At 38.9% G+C, this 16,898-nt stretch overlaps 1 protein-coding gene across 1 annotated transcript in view; it reads left to right on the forward strand.

The window, feature by feature from the left end:
* Positions 1-440: 440 nt before the first annotated feature.
* The window catches only part of wars2 (tryptophanyl tRNA synthetase 2, mitochondrial), a 45,267-nt gene continuing 28,809 nt past the window's right edge, over positions 441-16,898 (forward strand). Inside the window, exon 1 of the mRNA XM_031755554.2 lies at positions 441-478. The gene's annotated coding sequence lies outside the window, so the exon portion shown is untranslated. The remainder of the gene's footprint in view (positions 479-16,898) is intronic.

Genomic DNA, 16,898 nt, shown 5'->3' on the forward strand with positions numbered 1-16,898 from the left:
TTTTTGCTCCTCAGCCTTGATTAGCGCAGAATCCAGAGATGCAAGAGTATGCTGCTGATGCACAGATGTGGTGTCACTCCAACGCACCTTCTCTAGAGGATAAACCTCCTGCCTCTCGTCTCTCCCCATATGGATTTCCTTATGATATTCAATCCTCAGGCTGGGAACCCATTATGGGCTGATCAGCGCGCATCATTTCCATTAATGTAGCTTGCTCTCTTTCGTTCACCCGTAAACTGTGGTGCGATCTTTGGGAGTCATTACCCCCTAGCTCTTGCAGGGAAGTTATGGATAGTTAACCTCATTCATGGACCTTAATTGTGTCTTCTTGTCTTTTTAGCTTAGAGTGGGCGACGATGTTCGCTGCAAGATCTCTCCGGCAGGCGGCGACCTCTGCATGAGGAAAAAAAATTGTTGGTGTTTTGGAATTTAAGATCAGCTCTCCCTCTGTGTCCCATTTTCATCACTGTAGCAATCAGTAAGTATGTATATATATATGTATATATATGTATGTATAGAGCTAGAGAGATAAATTGTGCAGAGGAAAAAACAAGATGACATTTGCAGCAGGGACAAAAGGTTCTTATGGTTAGTGGTTAGAGGACACATGGTCGATAGAGGTTTCATGGCTATCTGGTAGCAAGGAGATGACTCAGCTGGGAGAAGAGTCTCCTGCTTGTTTATGAAAGGTTAGGCAGCTCTGGAATCTGCATCCAGAAGCTTCAAAATTCAAAAACAGCATAATCATTAATGCCCCGTGAGGTTTGTTCAAAGCAAATGTGTTATTTCCCAGTGTATGTACTAGAAAACTACAGTACCTTAATATGAGTAGAGAATACAACACAATACTCACCAATCCTTGTTTTTGCAATTATAAGCTGTGTAAAACATGTTGTGGTTAGCACCGAACAGCAGAAAGCCAGTTAGTGAGTATTTAGCAGCTTAAACATCCAATTGTCTCCGGGATTGTGTTGAGCAAATACAGACTTTAAAGCCAAATCAGTACTGGACTTGCCATTTGGTCCGAAGCATCACTCTGAATAACGGCTAACGGCCTTGTTATGCGTGTATTAAAAAGCAGCTAGTCAGACTTTTATCTTGTGAAATTAGGTTATTTTGAATTTTTCATTTGCAGCTCATTTTTTGCTGCCCCCTTGTGGAAACAGCATAAAGCTTACGGGTTTAAATAAAACTGTTGCTTCTAAAGTTAAATAAAAGTTGTCTTTTATTTTTAATTTATGCAAGTAATAGGAATGTTAATTTAATGTTAGGGTTTTAGTAGAAAACAGGGCAAAAAATTTGGGGGTAATTTTTCTTCGTCGAGCTAAAGTTATATGAAAACACCTGCGGCTTCAGAGCAGTCACACCATGTTGACTACTGACAGATTTGTAGATGAACATGTGTTTGCAGTTTTCTGATATACAAATGTGCAGCTAAATGCAAAAGCAAACGTGCATCACTGGTGACTTTGTAGCTGGAATTTTGCAACTATTTACAAGGACCACTTAGGAGCCAGTGAAGTCTCCGGTCATTCAGTCATTCCAAACTTGACCACACAAGTGTCCTCTGCCCGACTCGCGCCTGGAAAAATACACTCCAGCAACATGTGCTCGATTCCTGTCTTGACCTGATTCCTGTCAAATTTCTTTCACTCCTCGTGTTCTTCTCTTTGTGGCAATAAAAACTCATAAAATGTTGCAGAGAATGGGCTGCCCGCTGTCACTTTTCCAAAAGACTTAATTAAAATAAAACTATGAGGAGTTAGTGCACATTTTTCATTCTCCTGCTCCCAGGCAGGAATAAATCATTGTCTTTAATGACAGATTGGTGTATGATTTAGGCAAATATATGATGTGACAGTGAGCTGTTTTGAACCTACAGTACGTGAGCTGAAGCACAGGAGGATGAAGCTGGAAATATAATTATGATTAATGCGAGTGGGTGCGAGACCGGTGAGTTTGGACAGTAAGCAGAGGCTCGTCAGTCTGCCCCCGGATGGTTGCGGGTGTGAATCCCTTGTTGCTGAGGCCGGTGAAGGCAGATGAATAAACCCAGCGGAGGAATGTTGTGGCTGGACACAGGCAGCAGAATATCTCATTAGAAGAAAGATCTGCAGTTTTGAACATGTGGAATTATGTGGAATGGACATTTTAGAAGGTTTAGAAAGTGCACTTGTTATGACCATCAGATTTTAAGTGACAGTAGTGAAAGGTGCTTACTTGCGCCTTCATCTGCAGTCATATTCACATTTTTCACGTCCATTATTCCAGTGCAAGCTTAATTATGCCACTGGTAACTGTAAAATAAGTAAGCAGAAAATTGAATGCTCTAGCTCTAATTATAGACCGCAGCTACATTTTCTGTCTTGTCTTCTGGGGTCTGTGGGTCATTAGGGAGGACGAACTGAAGAGATTTTTTTAAAATTTACTCTACTGTTTACTGAGTGCAAAGGCATGCATGTTTAAATGGTGTTTGACAAAACTGCCGTATACACTCACTGCTCATGAAATATAGCTTGCTAGTACCAGGTTGGAACCTTAATTCTTCATGGCACACTCCCAACAAGGTGCTGGTGCTTCCTCTGAGATTTTGGTGTTTTTTATTGTTATTTTGAAGCCTCTGATTGCACACACAACTTTTCATTATCCCTTAAATATGGTGGCCCTGAGAGGCCAAACGGACTGCAAGTTAAGAAAACACTAGCAGTAAGAAAAACGCTGCAAAAGCACACGAAACACAGCGGAAATAGGAACAAAGAAAACAGAAATAGGAAAAACAAATACATAAATAGGAAAAATGAAAACGGAAAAAGAAAAAACAGATTTCCAAAAGCACAAGGGAAGTGTTTCTGGGGAGACAATAACCCGACGGACCAGTTGCAGGAACCAAAATATGCTAAGAATTGCGCTGGGAGAGACTTAAAAGAAGTGGAGGATCGATCGGTTTTGTGAGGAAAGAAAAGATGAGAGGTCAGTGTGTTAGCCTGACTATTAGCCTAAAAATCCGTCATCAGTATTATATGAATCATGAGGTTAAAACACACTTACCTGGCATATTTTGGTTCCTGCACCTGGTCCGTCGGGTTATTGTCTCCCCAGAAACACTTCCCTTGTGCTTTTGGAAATCTGTTTTTTCCTATTTCTGTCTTCTTTTTTCCTATTTCCATTTTCATTTTTCCTATTTCCGCTGTGTTTTTTGTGCTTTTGCAGCGTTTTTCGTATTGCTGGTGTTTTCTTAAGTTGCAGTCCGTTTGGCCTCTCAGGGCCACCATACTAAAATAACAAAGAAATGTACGAGATTACAGAAAAGTTTCCCTTTTCACTGGAACTTTTCAGTCATTTAATTGTATTTAACTATTACGTAATTATCTTGGGACGTCAATAAGAAAAGTTAGAAAACTTGTGAAAATACTTAAAAGATCAAAATTTTTTGATCTCCAATCCAGAGGTTGGATTGGAGTCTGGGCAGGTTCTTGACACCCCTGCTCGAGACTTCACTTTCATGGGCTTCACTTTTTCTAAGATCATGAGGAATTGTATTCTTCTCTTACTCTACTGTGTATTGTTAAGCAGCTATTGTTATTCTGCAGACATTGGTTTTGGTTGCATACAACAATAGCTGATCTACAACAGTCACTCAGAAAAGTAAAAAAGAAAAACCCAAACAAAACATAAAAAGAGGATGACACTAACTCAAAGTTCAGGATGAAGGTCTGCAATTGAGAAGCTGCTTGAGAGAGAATAGAGAGACAAATGCGAGGAGGTTCCTGGTGACTGACCTATAATTTTACAGATGAGGAACATCTTCCTGTCACACCATCTCTTCTTAATCATGTATCTGCTCATAAACATGTCAGCTGAGAGGCACTCGTGTCTCCGGTCATGGCAGCAAGACATTACTCAGGTCTTTTCAAGTCTTTGGATGTTGTTTCCAGATGAGACCACGAAGATAATGCCACAGACTCAAAAATAATGCTATATTACATCTGTAATTGCTAGTTGGCAGATGCGATCTAAATGCTGAAAATCTTTCTTTGTGCACATGTTTTGCTCGCTCCTGTGCTCGCCGCGCAACAGCTGGAGCCAGGAGCGAGATACACAGGCTGTAATAACTATAACACTGAAGAGTCATTTATCATTTATTTATCATTAATTGGCACTAAGGAGGATACTGATTCAGATGAGGTGATATCCTTTGTGTGTCAGTTACTCTTAAGAGTGCTTTTTACTGACTGTGGTGTGAAGAGGTTGATCCCATCTTGCAAAATAAAGGTCCTTAACTTGTTTTGTTTTTTATATCTATGACTATAAAATCGTACAGAACACCTTAGCCCTAGTCAGTAGCCAGTTTTTTCATTTTAAATGTGGCGTTTAAAGGAGTAAACTTTCAAAAGTCTAAAAAGTCATTTCTCCCGATTAGCAAATGCCGTGTTACAAACCATAATAATCTTAGTCCATCCAGTCATCTATTGGTAAAACCCCAACATACAGGCAATGAGCTGGGGCATACAAGTAGTATGAGGTACCATGAGGTACTGTTGGTTTGCAGTAACTAACAGTACCTCATGGATGGTAAATCTATCAAAGCATACGATGCACAAGCATGTTTGCAAAATTGCTTTCTGCACAATTTTCATTCCCCATTACCTATATTTAGGTACCGGAAGAAACAGAGATTTTATTAGCATCAAATAAACACAACATTGCTCTGTAAACTCTATAAAAAAATCTTTATAATATTAATAGAAGTTTTTATTATTTCTTTTTTCATGTCTTGGGCTTTTAGAGCTCTCATTCATGCATTTATCACCTCTTGGCTTGACTACTGCTGCTCGCCTCTTTCTGTCATAAACCAAATGTCACTCTCTCACCTCGTGCTAGTTTAGAAAAGCAGCAGTTAAGCTTCTCACTGGTTTTAGCAGATGCCATCACATCATCAAAATCCTGGCTACTCCCCATCCGCTCCCTGTTGGTTTAAGAATTAATTTTAAGATTTTACTGATCACTTTTAAAGCACATCTGGGTCTGGTCCTAAGCTATGTAACAGAAGTGTTGTTGAGCCAGTTCACAGCCTTACGTCCTCAGGTGGGGCTCTTCTGGCTGTTCCATAGTGGAGGTGTAAATCTAAAGGTGAGTGTGCTTTTGCCATCAGCTTTAAAAGAACCTGTCTGAGGAGATCCAGTCATGTGAAAATAAAGTTTCCCCAGGACTCTGCACAGTTTTTAGAAATGTACACCTTTATTGTTTATAGGAATTAAGAGGGAAAGTAGCATCCACGTGCTGCTAATCACATGCACTGACTCATGAGCAGTGTGAGCACCTCTGTAAAAGCAGAAATTTTGACAGTTTGTTGGTCTACAGCAACGTGGGTGGATGTCCCAGTAAATTCACCACAAGGTCAGACTGAGCACAGAAAGCCCGAGAGCTACAGCTCAGACTGTACAGGCCTCAGATAGCATGTTAAAAGTTAAAGTTTATGACAGCACAAGTATGTGTTGCTTGGAAGGGTTGCCAAGGGAAAGGTTGTTCTTTCTACAAAGAGTATGGCAACATGTATAAGTTTTGTGAAAAACTTGTGAATTTTTGAGACAGTGTCCTTGGGATGGAGATCTTTGACCATACTGCACAGCGTCACGTTTGAAGAAGGCTAAACACAGCATATCAGCACGAACACTTCTTACCAGCTGTCAAGCACAGCGGTGGAGAAGTGATGATCTGATCTCATTTTGCAGCCACAGGAACCGGGCACCTTGGAGTGATTGAGTCTAGCTGTGAATGCCAAAGTATTCTGGAGTCCAAGTATTTGAGTCATGCAACAGGACAATGATCTCAAGCACAGCAGCTAATAAATAAGCTATTGAATCATAGAGTGTACATAGTTTTTCAGAGGAATACATGAGTTCTGTGAGAACTTTCTTTTTCGCATGACTTTAATGCTCGCAGTATTTTAGTGGTACTAATACTTTACTGACATTTTGCTATTTATTTAATTTTTGGCCTCGCTCTTTGACTTTCTGTTATAATTTATCCAGCTGTCACTTTGTAAACCCAGTTTTTTAAGTATGCAATCCAAATAATGTTAATAATATTTAGGCTCTTCAAGCTTGTTGCTTATTTCATACTAGTAAAACCTGACCCAAAATTAATTTTGGCTGGATCCCTGGGAATAATACAAATCATACATGCTTTACTACATTCTGTACCTACACACCACACACACAATCAGAGGCTTAAGGCTGATATACAGCAGTTGGAACATGCGGATACACATTTATATTTTTCTCATTTCACTATCCTTACAAATCTTACCATTACACAAACACTCATTGTTTTCAGCACAGTTTTTTGAGTCCTGAGTCCATATTAATAAAATATAAACGTCAACCTCACAGGAAACTTGAACTGTTTTGCATTACACTTCCAACAATTTTAATGGTGTAGATGCACATTAAACATATTACATGAATGAGTTTCCAATACAGGAACCTGTTTGGAGGCACCTTTCATGCTTGATGTTTGATATACAGCCTCAAATGAGGAAGTAATACTTTCCCAGCCGTTTAACTATAAAATTTTAAGTCTCCCACAGAGCAACTGAAGTGATGTAACTAGTAGTAACAGTAGTTCTCACCAAGACAAGTAAATTTATTTGACATTTCAAAGATCTCTGCACTGCAGCTTCTTTAGTTGTAGAGCACCGGTCTGGCTTCAGTTTGTAAAATGACACATTTAGAGCTTATTTCCTGAACTATATGGGGCAAATATTCACACATCGTCATGACACTATTTTTACAGCATGCTTCCATACTGACATTAGAAACATTACTCAAATGTGGTTTCACGTTTGGATTCCCTAAAATTTTTTCAGAAAAAAAGCCCTCCTTTCCCTTGGGAATTCTATAGGAGCCCTGGAATATCTCATTGGATATCAGCACTCAAACACAGTTCAGTGCACAATCAGAGGCAAACACACTCCCAGATGAGCGCACTGACTGCCGTATTGCGGCAAAGTTTCTGTTTTGCACAGTGAACGCGATAGCGGTCGGGCTGAAATGCAAATGAAAATGAGCGGCTACGGGGAGACAACGGGTGCTTCCAGCTGTATGTAAAACAATCCTCCGTCACACATGCTGGAGATCTGACTTGCTGACAGCGGTGATGAGGCTTTGGAACAGATATTACACATCTATTACACATGTGAGCAGACCCATATACATGCATTAAAGCACGCACATACATATGTGGTATCACTGCGCCCGTCCTCACATATGCACACACACATGTGAGCAGACGTATATAGTGCAGGGAGGGCAGATTTGGGGATAAATAGAGAGCTGAGCTACAAACTGAGCACCACCACTACATGAAAGTATTCAACTTAAAAATTTAAATTATGTTTATTTTCTCCGCACTTGTCCTGAAAAAATCCAGTCAGTGGTACTTTTACGTTTTTGTGTGATTGCTAAGTGACTGTTAGGGAAACTCATGCATTTCCTGTCCAGATGTTTAACATTAAAAGTCTTAAAAAGTTAAACAGCAGCACAATCTGCCACACCTGGTTAACAACTAAATAAATAAAACCCTTGGAAAAAATAATGGAGGAAGATTATTCTTCAAAAGAACCCTTTTCCAACTGTATTTCTCCTTTATTGGTTTCACGAGACCCTTGACTTTTTACACAGAAAGTGAGTTCTCTGTGGCCACACAGACAACACTTGTCAGCAGGATGGATTTATTAGTTCAAGTGTCTTCAGGGAAAATTGTAAAACAATATTGGGCTTGTTTTGTATTATTTTATTGGTAGGGTTTATTACATAAATCATATCAAGGCTGCTTTCATAATCCACTGGCCATTATATTGTCACACTTGAGGTTTTAATAGCCATATTGCAACCTCTCATCATAAAAAGAAAGCAGCTGAAACAAAAGTAAATACACTGAACCCCTCTTTGCTTATGGCATAAAAATACTGAAATACATTTATGGTTATTACATTTGTGTATGCAAATACACATGTGTGCGTATCATGTATACCAGTGTGCACTCAGTTTTCTATGTTTTAATTTAATATTTGGTATCTTACAAATTTAAAAAAAGAGCCTTTTTAGTTCACATTACTACACTTACACATTTTCTTTTTTCCTTACACAGGTATTTGTATATATACACATATATATTTCCAGAATAATACTCTGTATACACTTGTATATTGGATTTTCATCAGGTTTTAGTGTACTTTCCTGCAAGAGCAAAAGCCCGCCTACAGGGCAAAACAAGGCATTCTTCCTCAGCCTGCCAGTAATTTTGTTTCCCTGCCAGGTTTGTTTAGCCAAATTGCCAGATAGTAGTCAGATGCACTAACAACTGGCCACAGATTAACGTGTGTCACTGCATGTTGGCGCACTTCTCCTGACCGTGTTATACAAGTAGGTTGGTTAAACCAAACCGTCCTCTACAGCAACTCAGATTAAAGTATTATGGTGGAAGTATGTTTTGATTAGATTTGATTCACTCAGACGTCACAGTGCAGTCTTCACATTACACATGTAAGATTCCTTACAACCCAGATAACTCAAAAACGTGGATCAGTTCACTGTGGTGACCCTGTGGGAAATATGGTAGTGACTGGAAGTGCTTTTAGATTTGATAAAAATAAAGACTTTAGTGTATCTCACACATCTAGATTACACATTTATAGAAGTGTGCATTTGTATGGTTTGATCACGACCACACTTAAAAAGATAGTGAATATTGCTAAAGTTGAGCATCATTCATTTTAGTTCAGTTTTATTTAAATAGAGCCAAATCATGACAACAGTCGCCTAAAGGTGCTTTATATCGTAAAGACCCTACAACAATAGAGAAAACCCCAACAATCAGACGCCGTGTTCTGAGTAAACAAAGCAATATTAAGACCTTTTTTTCTTTTCCTAAATATTTTCTAACCTGACAGTCCTGTGCTGCAGCTCTATTTCTACCCACCCCCCCAAAATTCTTTGACTTACCTTCAGCTCTTGCTAACCTGCACTGACTCTGAATTAAAGTTTAAAGTGTCACAAATATAAACAATCTCCCCCCAAAGGCCAGTTTTACAAACAGCAGTGTGCGAGCTGTAAATTTCTTGCATCTATTAGTTCATGTGAAGCAGCTCTCTGATCCAACGTACAGACTGTTTGACATCTGTATGTAGAGCAAATACCATTGACCTTTCCTTCGCTCTTTCCTGCGTTTAAATGAGAGTAAATTAGGTGTCATAATGTTGCGGCTGCTTTTAGTGGCTGCTGAGAAAACACCCAGACAGACGCAGGCACAAAGACAAACACACATATTTGTACACACATGTGTGCTATTATTATTAGGGCAGACAGTTTATTCAGCACTCCAACTGTTAATCAGTCATTAAGTTCAAGGGGAAGCAGGCTATGCATGCGCACAACTACATGAATAACAACGTCACATTTAGATATCTGGATTTTTTTTTCTTTTGCCAAGTATGACTTTATCCTTTTAGCCAACTGCTGATGTTTATGTGTGTTAGTTTCACACCTTTCCTAAATGACGTCATTCAAACGTGGTTATATTGCACAAACAAACAGATGTATTTTAAATGGCTGAGATGGGGGTTTTTTTGCACACAGAGGGGCATCCCACTGACAAATGATGCAATTTAACTTCATGTTGTGAAGGAAGGAAAAGATGACAAAAAGCCGAGGCATCTGATTTTGGGATCAGTCTTGAGGAATTACACTGCCGGGAAAACAAGGAACTGTCATTTAAATTGACTTTGTCTGCCTGAGTTGCATTTTCTTTGGTGGGCTGTTTTGAAAAAATGGGGAGGGGGGTCATATCCAAAGAAACCATCATTATTTTTCACTTCATACGGAATAAATGAGCGCTGTCAGGCTGACTAATGACTGGGTCTCTGCTGCGGTGGAATCAAGAGAAGATCTCATCGTACCGGTGTCAGTCATTCTGTGATCGAGTCCAGCGCTGATGGATTGTAGGATCTGGCTCTGATTTTATGCTACACTGGCATCCACTCATCCCCTGATCCCTTTGTTATTTTGGAAACGGGTAATAAACACACATGCAAGTAGACGCTGTATGCCAACTCACACTCGTGCACTCGTTCCTGCTCTGCACTCTACATCATTTTCTATATTTTTCTACAATCTCAGCTCAGTCAGACTTCTCGAAACTCAAAAACAATAAATAAATAATAACATCAAGAAGGGCTAAAATGGCATGAAGTATGAATGCATGTATGCTCTGCCTCCTGAAATGGTCACTGTTCAGACAGAGCAGATGCTTTTTGTTGTGACTTTTATTTTGTGCGACTTGGCTATGATCACTTTTAATGGAAGGAAGATCTTCCATATGAGAAAAAGCAAATCCCATATGGGAAATGTGGCTATAATTCTGAGAAGCATTTATAAAAGCACTCGTGGGGGATTTGTTTTATTCAGCAGTGTCAAATATGGGTGCCTCTAGTATTCATTTATTTATCAGTTGATTGATAAATACCAAATTCTGCTTTTTCATGGTAGAAAATTGCAAAAAATAAACACCTGATGTAGCAAATATTTTATTTTATTTTACCTGCAAAATAAGGAGTAAAGATGTCAAAAAGAAAAATTAAGTAAACTTGTAGTATTTGCCTCAAATCAGAAGTAGCAAGAAACTAAAATAAAGTACAGGTACCTCAACTTATGATTTAATTTTTTTTCCCTTTATTTTTTAATGGACACTTTATGCTCATTTTTTCAACATCATTTTATCCATGGATATGACTTGAGTCACCTTGCATGATACACAATTAAATATATTTTATCTCAAACTGAGCCTGAGCTGCTGTCTGAAGCTGCTGTTTTTAGCCCCTGCCTCTCCTGACTGGATGCCCCTTTGCAAACACAAGGTTTGAGCTTTACAGCGCAGAACTTGATTAAATGTATTTACTTTTCATCACTGTCTTACAGAGTTGTCTGTTTACAGAGTGTTGCTTTCAATATATTGCAGTTTATGTATACTCAAACACCTACTCTAAAATTTGAATTCAATAAGTAATTAACACTAACTCTATGTCAGCAAATGTTTATGATCAGCTTAGGTACACGAGCAAATTAAAACTCACACATGAACATGGAGATTAGTTTCAGGTGTGATTTACTCAAGTGAAAGACTTGTTTAGGGTATTTGGATTTGGACAAACAAACAAAAAACTCTAAAAGTACCTCTGAATATTCTGATAATATTCAGATCATTGCCAACCTTTTCCTCTGTCTTACTTGCGTACTTTACTGAGACGCCCTTTGATCTCATTCAGTTCTGTGTTTCACCCCGTCTGCCCCCCTGCTCCTGTCCTGTCAGCGCTACAACAGGCAGCGAGAAAAGGTGCTGAAACAGACTGCCTCCCTGTGGGACCTCGACACCCCCACTACAACACACACACACACACACACACACACACACACACACACACACACACACACACACACACACACACACACACACACCTAATTGTACAATTAACAGGGATGACAGTAAAATTATTCAACACATATATCTTGTCATTTATTTTGATGGTGATTCACAATTCCCTCATATGTGATTTCATATGTGACTAGTGTTTCTCTGTACAGCTTTTAAGATAGTAAACAGGCAGGCTTTTATTTTTTAAATTTTATTTAGCACGTTTGTACTCTCCCTGAACTTTATACAACTTGGATGCATCGGAGAGCAACTTGGGTTTAGTTTCTTGCCCAAGGATATTTGGCATGCAGACCGGAGGGATCAAACCACCAACCTTCCGATTAGTAGATGCCTGCTGAACATTCCTCTGGTACCCTATTTAAGTAAGTCTCAGTGCATGTGCGTGATCAGAACATTTTATTCTGCTTTCTAGTTTATCGTGTGTGTTTTCTTCATGTGTGGGATATGCCAGTTTTTAATTTTCGAAAAGTTCCTTATCTTTGCTTCTTCCCTTGCATCTCTTTTGCACTGACATCACGTAAGCATTTCGGACACCTGGACTCTTTCTGCACTGTGTGCTGTTATTCAAGAATGTTCAGAACAGTTTTTTTTCCTTCGAACAAGCTGAATTAAATCAAGTCTGACAGTCAAAGCTACTTTTTTATAGTGATTATGAAGGGTTACTATAAATACTTTTTTTTTGAGTGACAACATTGTGTTAAATAATCTTATCAACCTCATGGAAAAGTGCTGATAGTTTACTGTCCACATTTTTTTTCCAGGGGGAGGGTGGGTCACTGTATAGAGAAAGAGAGAGAGAATGCAGAGAGCTGACAAATGCTCCCTCTTTCTCATATGCACAGTCACACAGAATGGTAATGAAATCCAGATCCTCCTTAGGGAAGCAAACATTGCTTTACACAAAATACTTTGTCCTGAATGTTTATTATGCTTGCCGAGGCTTCCCACTCGGAGCCGGTGAGGGAAGGACGCTGCAGGCTGTGTGCGGTCAGGCCGACATTTCAATCACTGACACATTCTCTGTGCTTCTTATTATTGTGCTTAGTTATTATTATTATTATAATCCCTCCAGCCAAATTCTATCATTCCAGTGTTCAGCCAGTGCTGTAGCTGATTCTCATCCATCTCTCTGCTTGCTCTTTTCTTCTTTTTTTTCTAAGTTTGTAATTCTGCCCAATAGTCATCTGTCCCTAAAGTGTTGGCCTGCTCAACTTTTGTTTGTCATTTTGTCGTCCATTTCTCTATTTGTCCATCCATCCATCCATCCTTCCACCCACTTGGGTGGTGGACATCCTGTGGACTCTAAATACCTATAATGTCAGAGGGGAGATCCTGTCTTTCAGCGTCAGGTTCACAAGCCCAGGGAACACACACACACACACACACACACACACACACACACACACACACACACACACACACACACACACACACACACACACACACATCTTGTGCCGCTCACTCAGCAGCCCACCACCCTCCAATCACGCCTTGCCCTGCTGTATTATTACAGGTGGAGTGTCGGTCGCCACCAGCTGGACTTTCCTACCGACATCTCTCCTCAGCTCAGGGTGGCTGCTGCTGAGAGGAGTGTGTGTGTGTGTGTGTGTGTGTGTGTGATAGACGTTGTACCATTTGTTTACATGTTCAGTAATGAATAGATGCTGTATGTATCCCAAAGACTCTCCTTACAAGCGTGGCCTTTCTTTAACGAGACACGAGTATAAAATACGGAGAAATCAAGAAGGTGAAGATAGGGAGCAGGAGGAGAAGAGATAGTGAGATTAGAAAAAAGTGAAGAGGATGTGCGCACAACATTAAACAAAAAAAAAAGAAAAATGATTTAAGATGTGAAGTTAAGGTGGCAGAAAACCAGCAACAGCAGGAGGTGCAGGGAACCAGGCAAGAATGAAAAATGAATTGTGATGATTTGTGATGAAAGCACAAAGTCTTCACTCGTCACCTGGACAGCTTCCCTTCTGAAGATCAGACTGCAGATTTACTTTCCCCCCCTCTGCTTTGATTTAAGTAACACATACACACTAAACACAGTATGAAGTGATTAATATCTATGGGTTGGATGATTAATGCTCAGGCCTCAAAAAATGTGTTATTGTCAAACAAATGCTACAGATTCAGGTTGTCTGATACCAGGCTGAAGCAGTAACTCTAGCTGCAGGAACACAATGTGTCTCTAGCCTCTATTTACACAATTTTTATTTTTTAAATATGAATACAAATATTAAAAAGACAATATAAACAAAATTAGAAAATGAGAGATTATCTATAGGTTGAAAGTGCAACTCACTCCGATCCTTGCATTTCTTTTCAGGCAAAAACTATTTGCTAGAAGAAAAATGTAAACAACTGAATAAAAACCTAGAGTGGCTTTAAATTGTCATTTTACATTCATAAATATTTTGTCTCATTTGTATGATATTCGTTTTTTAAAATTAAAATCAATTCCATAACTCCATTTGTTTTTATTTAAATCAGGGGTATCAAACATAAGGCCTGGGGGCCATTTTGGTCTGGCAAAGACTCCAATCTGTCCCACTAGGGGGCTTTGCGAAATGTGGTGGATGGGATACATTTTGGCCTAATTTCATGTGTTTTACAGCTTTTTCCCACTGATAAAGACCTCCCCTTTATTCATTCATACCACAACAAAGTAATTAAGTACAGTAGCAGGGTCATTAAATTGTTTATCTATCTACAAGTGCAATTTCTTTATTTACAGTAGGCGGGGGAAAGATATTCTAGTCCGGCCCAGGTAAGATCACAGTGGGCTGCATGTGGCCCAGACTGTAAAACGAGTTTGACATCCCTGATTTAAACTGTTGAATGAAATGTAATTCATATAATTAAATGCAATTTAGTTTCCGTCGTATTACACGTACAATGTCTTTGTGCTACAGAAAGCAACAGTTTATTAGTTGATGATTTAGTCCAAAGTGCAAAGCAGACCACAGATTGGCTACCTGAGTCAGCATGTGACCTGAGGAGGGTCTTGATGCGCTGTCAGTCCAGCTTTAGTGTCCAGTCTGCAGGCACTGTTGCTTTATCCAGTTTTATGACTCGTGCTATTTCAATTTTCTACTTACATGCTTAACGATCAAATTAAAACACAACAAATGTGGATCCATTTTTTCTTACCCCGAGGGCCCCAGAATAGGCTAATCTGACCTTCAAAGACTATGCTGCTAGGATTTATTATTATTGACTTCTGCAGGCATTAAATGTGTGTCAGTTTATCTCTACCATGCTGATTAGCGCTACATGTGGTTTTACCCAGATAATTTATTTATGAGAGTCAAAGAAGCAAAAAAACCAGAGGAACTCCCTTTTAAAGAGAAAAAAGTGGAGGAGGCAGAGAGAAGGAAGAGAGGATAGACCTCTACTGGGTGGCCATGAAACAGGAGCTGAAGTTTTCTGCACAAATACACACACACACACACACACACACACACCCACACACCAGCAGGCATGCAAACCCATCTCAGTGTTTGCTCCGCCAAGCCAGATCTCCCATCGCCTAGGTATGAGAGAAAACAAAGACCCATGTCCGTAAATCTGATGGACCAAAGAGCTCGGCCTCAGCGCCTCGGGAAATAATAATGAATATGGAATGATAGTCTGTATTTTGTACTGCAAATGCAACCAGATGCAAAAGGTGGATGGGAAAAAAAATCAAGAGCAGATGTTTGAGAAATAAGAGGTCTCAGCGACTGTGAGCAGCCAGTGTGCCCTGCAAACATAATGTAACCTTAGCCAGCGTGCAGAATAATCACTTATAGTATGTGTATCACCACTTTGTAATGAGGGAAGCTATAGAGGAGTTCTGCAGCTGCTCCCTGCAGTTGTTACAGAAGCAGGCAGACACAACAGCACCCAATTAACATAGAGATGTCAGACAATGAGGAAAGCACATATGTCTGTCACATTTCTATAGCCTACTGTATATGTGGTGGTGGGAAAGGTTGTAATTGCATATCTTTCTCTTCCATAAGCTGCAAAGGCACAGACATGCAAATACTGTAGCTCTGCACAGGCAGCTGGTGCACACAGGAAGGTCTTGTGTTGTTCTCAGTTGGAAGACTCAGTGATTTTCTCATATATTGTAATTTTTTTTTGTTTTTTAAAAATGTCTGTTAGATCTCTGTTTTATTAGAGGTAAGAGCGAATGAGCTTTTTCATTCAAGAAACAGGCCTCAAGTGAAAAAGCTGAACTCTGATGATATGGTTATACCTCTCAGTGATACAGTCTGATTTCTGAAATGAAACTGGTTGATAATAATAACAAAATTTCTTTTTTTCTAAGGGAAGGAAACTGTAGTTTTTTAATAAGTAAGAGATTCCTGATATGTTGAGTAATTGGATGCACACTTACTCCCTTCAAACCAACAGCTAATTACATGAAGTCCTCTTTCATTGCTTTGTTGGCTGTCAGACAAACATTTAGTAATGAGAAGTAGTGTTAAGAAATGAAAGTGTTTTTGAGAAAAAAAGAACAATATAAAGTTAAAAACAGATGGTGGAAAGATGATGCTTTAAAATTAAAAACTGCTGGAATTTAAATGAAAAGCATAAAAAGGCAGCATGAAATAATATCACAATGAACTGCACTGAAATATTTCACTATTCTTTTTTAGGTAACACTTTAGAAAACATCTAGGGGCGTAGCTCCCCTGCAGTTAAATCGAATTGAAGTTTATTTGAAATTACAATGTAACTTTATTTACCTGCTCATAGTTAAAGGTAACTACACTAGAATATGGGGCTAACAAACAAAGAATTAATTATACTGCAAGTAACTTTAAGTAATGTGTAAATAATTTTAGGTAGTGCACTTTTAATGGTGTAATTTTAAGTAGTGTTTAGTTTCAAACAAACTATATATCCCCATCTTACATTGTAAATATGATGTAGTTTTCAGAGCAGGGACCTTGTTATCATGTGGAGTATAATGAAGTCTTTGTTCATATCTCATGTCAAGCCATAAGCACATGGTATTTATTTTTCTTCTAAATTGGAAAGCAGTCCTTATCACATTTATATTGGTAAAATAAAAGGACAGTTGAACAGCAAAGCATCTGTCATGCACATGAACATAATAAATATTGGCTAAAGATGTGAAAAATAATAATGTAAAGACTTCATAACATGGCCCACACTCCAAGAAGTACCCTATACATAAGATGCAAGATGGGGAAATATTGTTTATGTTTCCACAAAATTACCATGAAATTTTGCATAATTAAAATTACTTACGCAGTACTTGAAATGACTTACAGTATCATTTCTGTCTCCTCTCCTGTGAAATACCCAGAAGTTGGGCACTGCTCATATTACTCGTGCACTAGTTAAATTTACATACACTGCTACTTAAAATGACTAATGTTACACCT

Source organism: Oreochromis aureus, linkage group 16, assembly GCF_013358895.1.
Source record: "Oreochromis aureus strain Israel breed Guangdong linkage group 16, ZZ_aureus, whole genome shotgun sequence".
Classification (NCBI taxonomy): domain Eukaryota; kingdom Metazoa; phylum Chordata; class Actinopteri; order Cichliformes; family Cichlidae; genus Oreochromis; species Oreochromis aureus.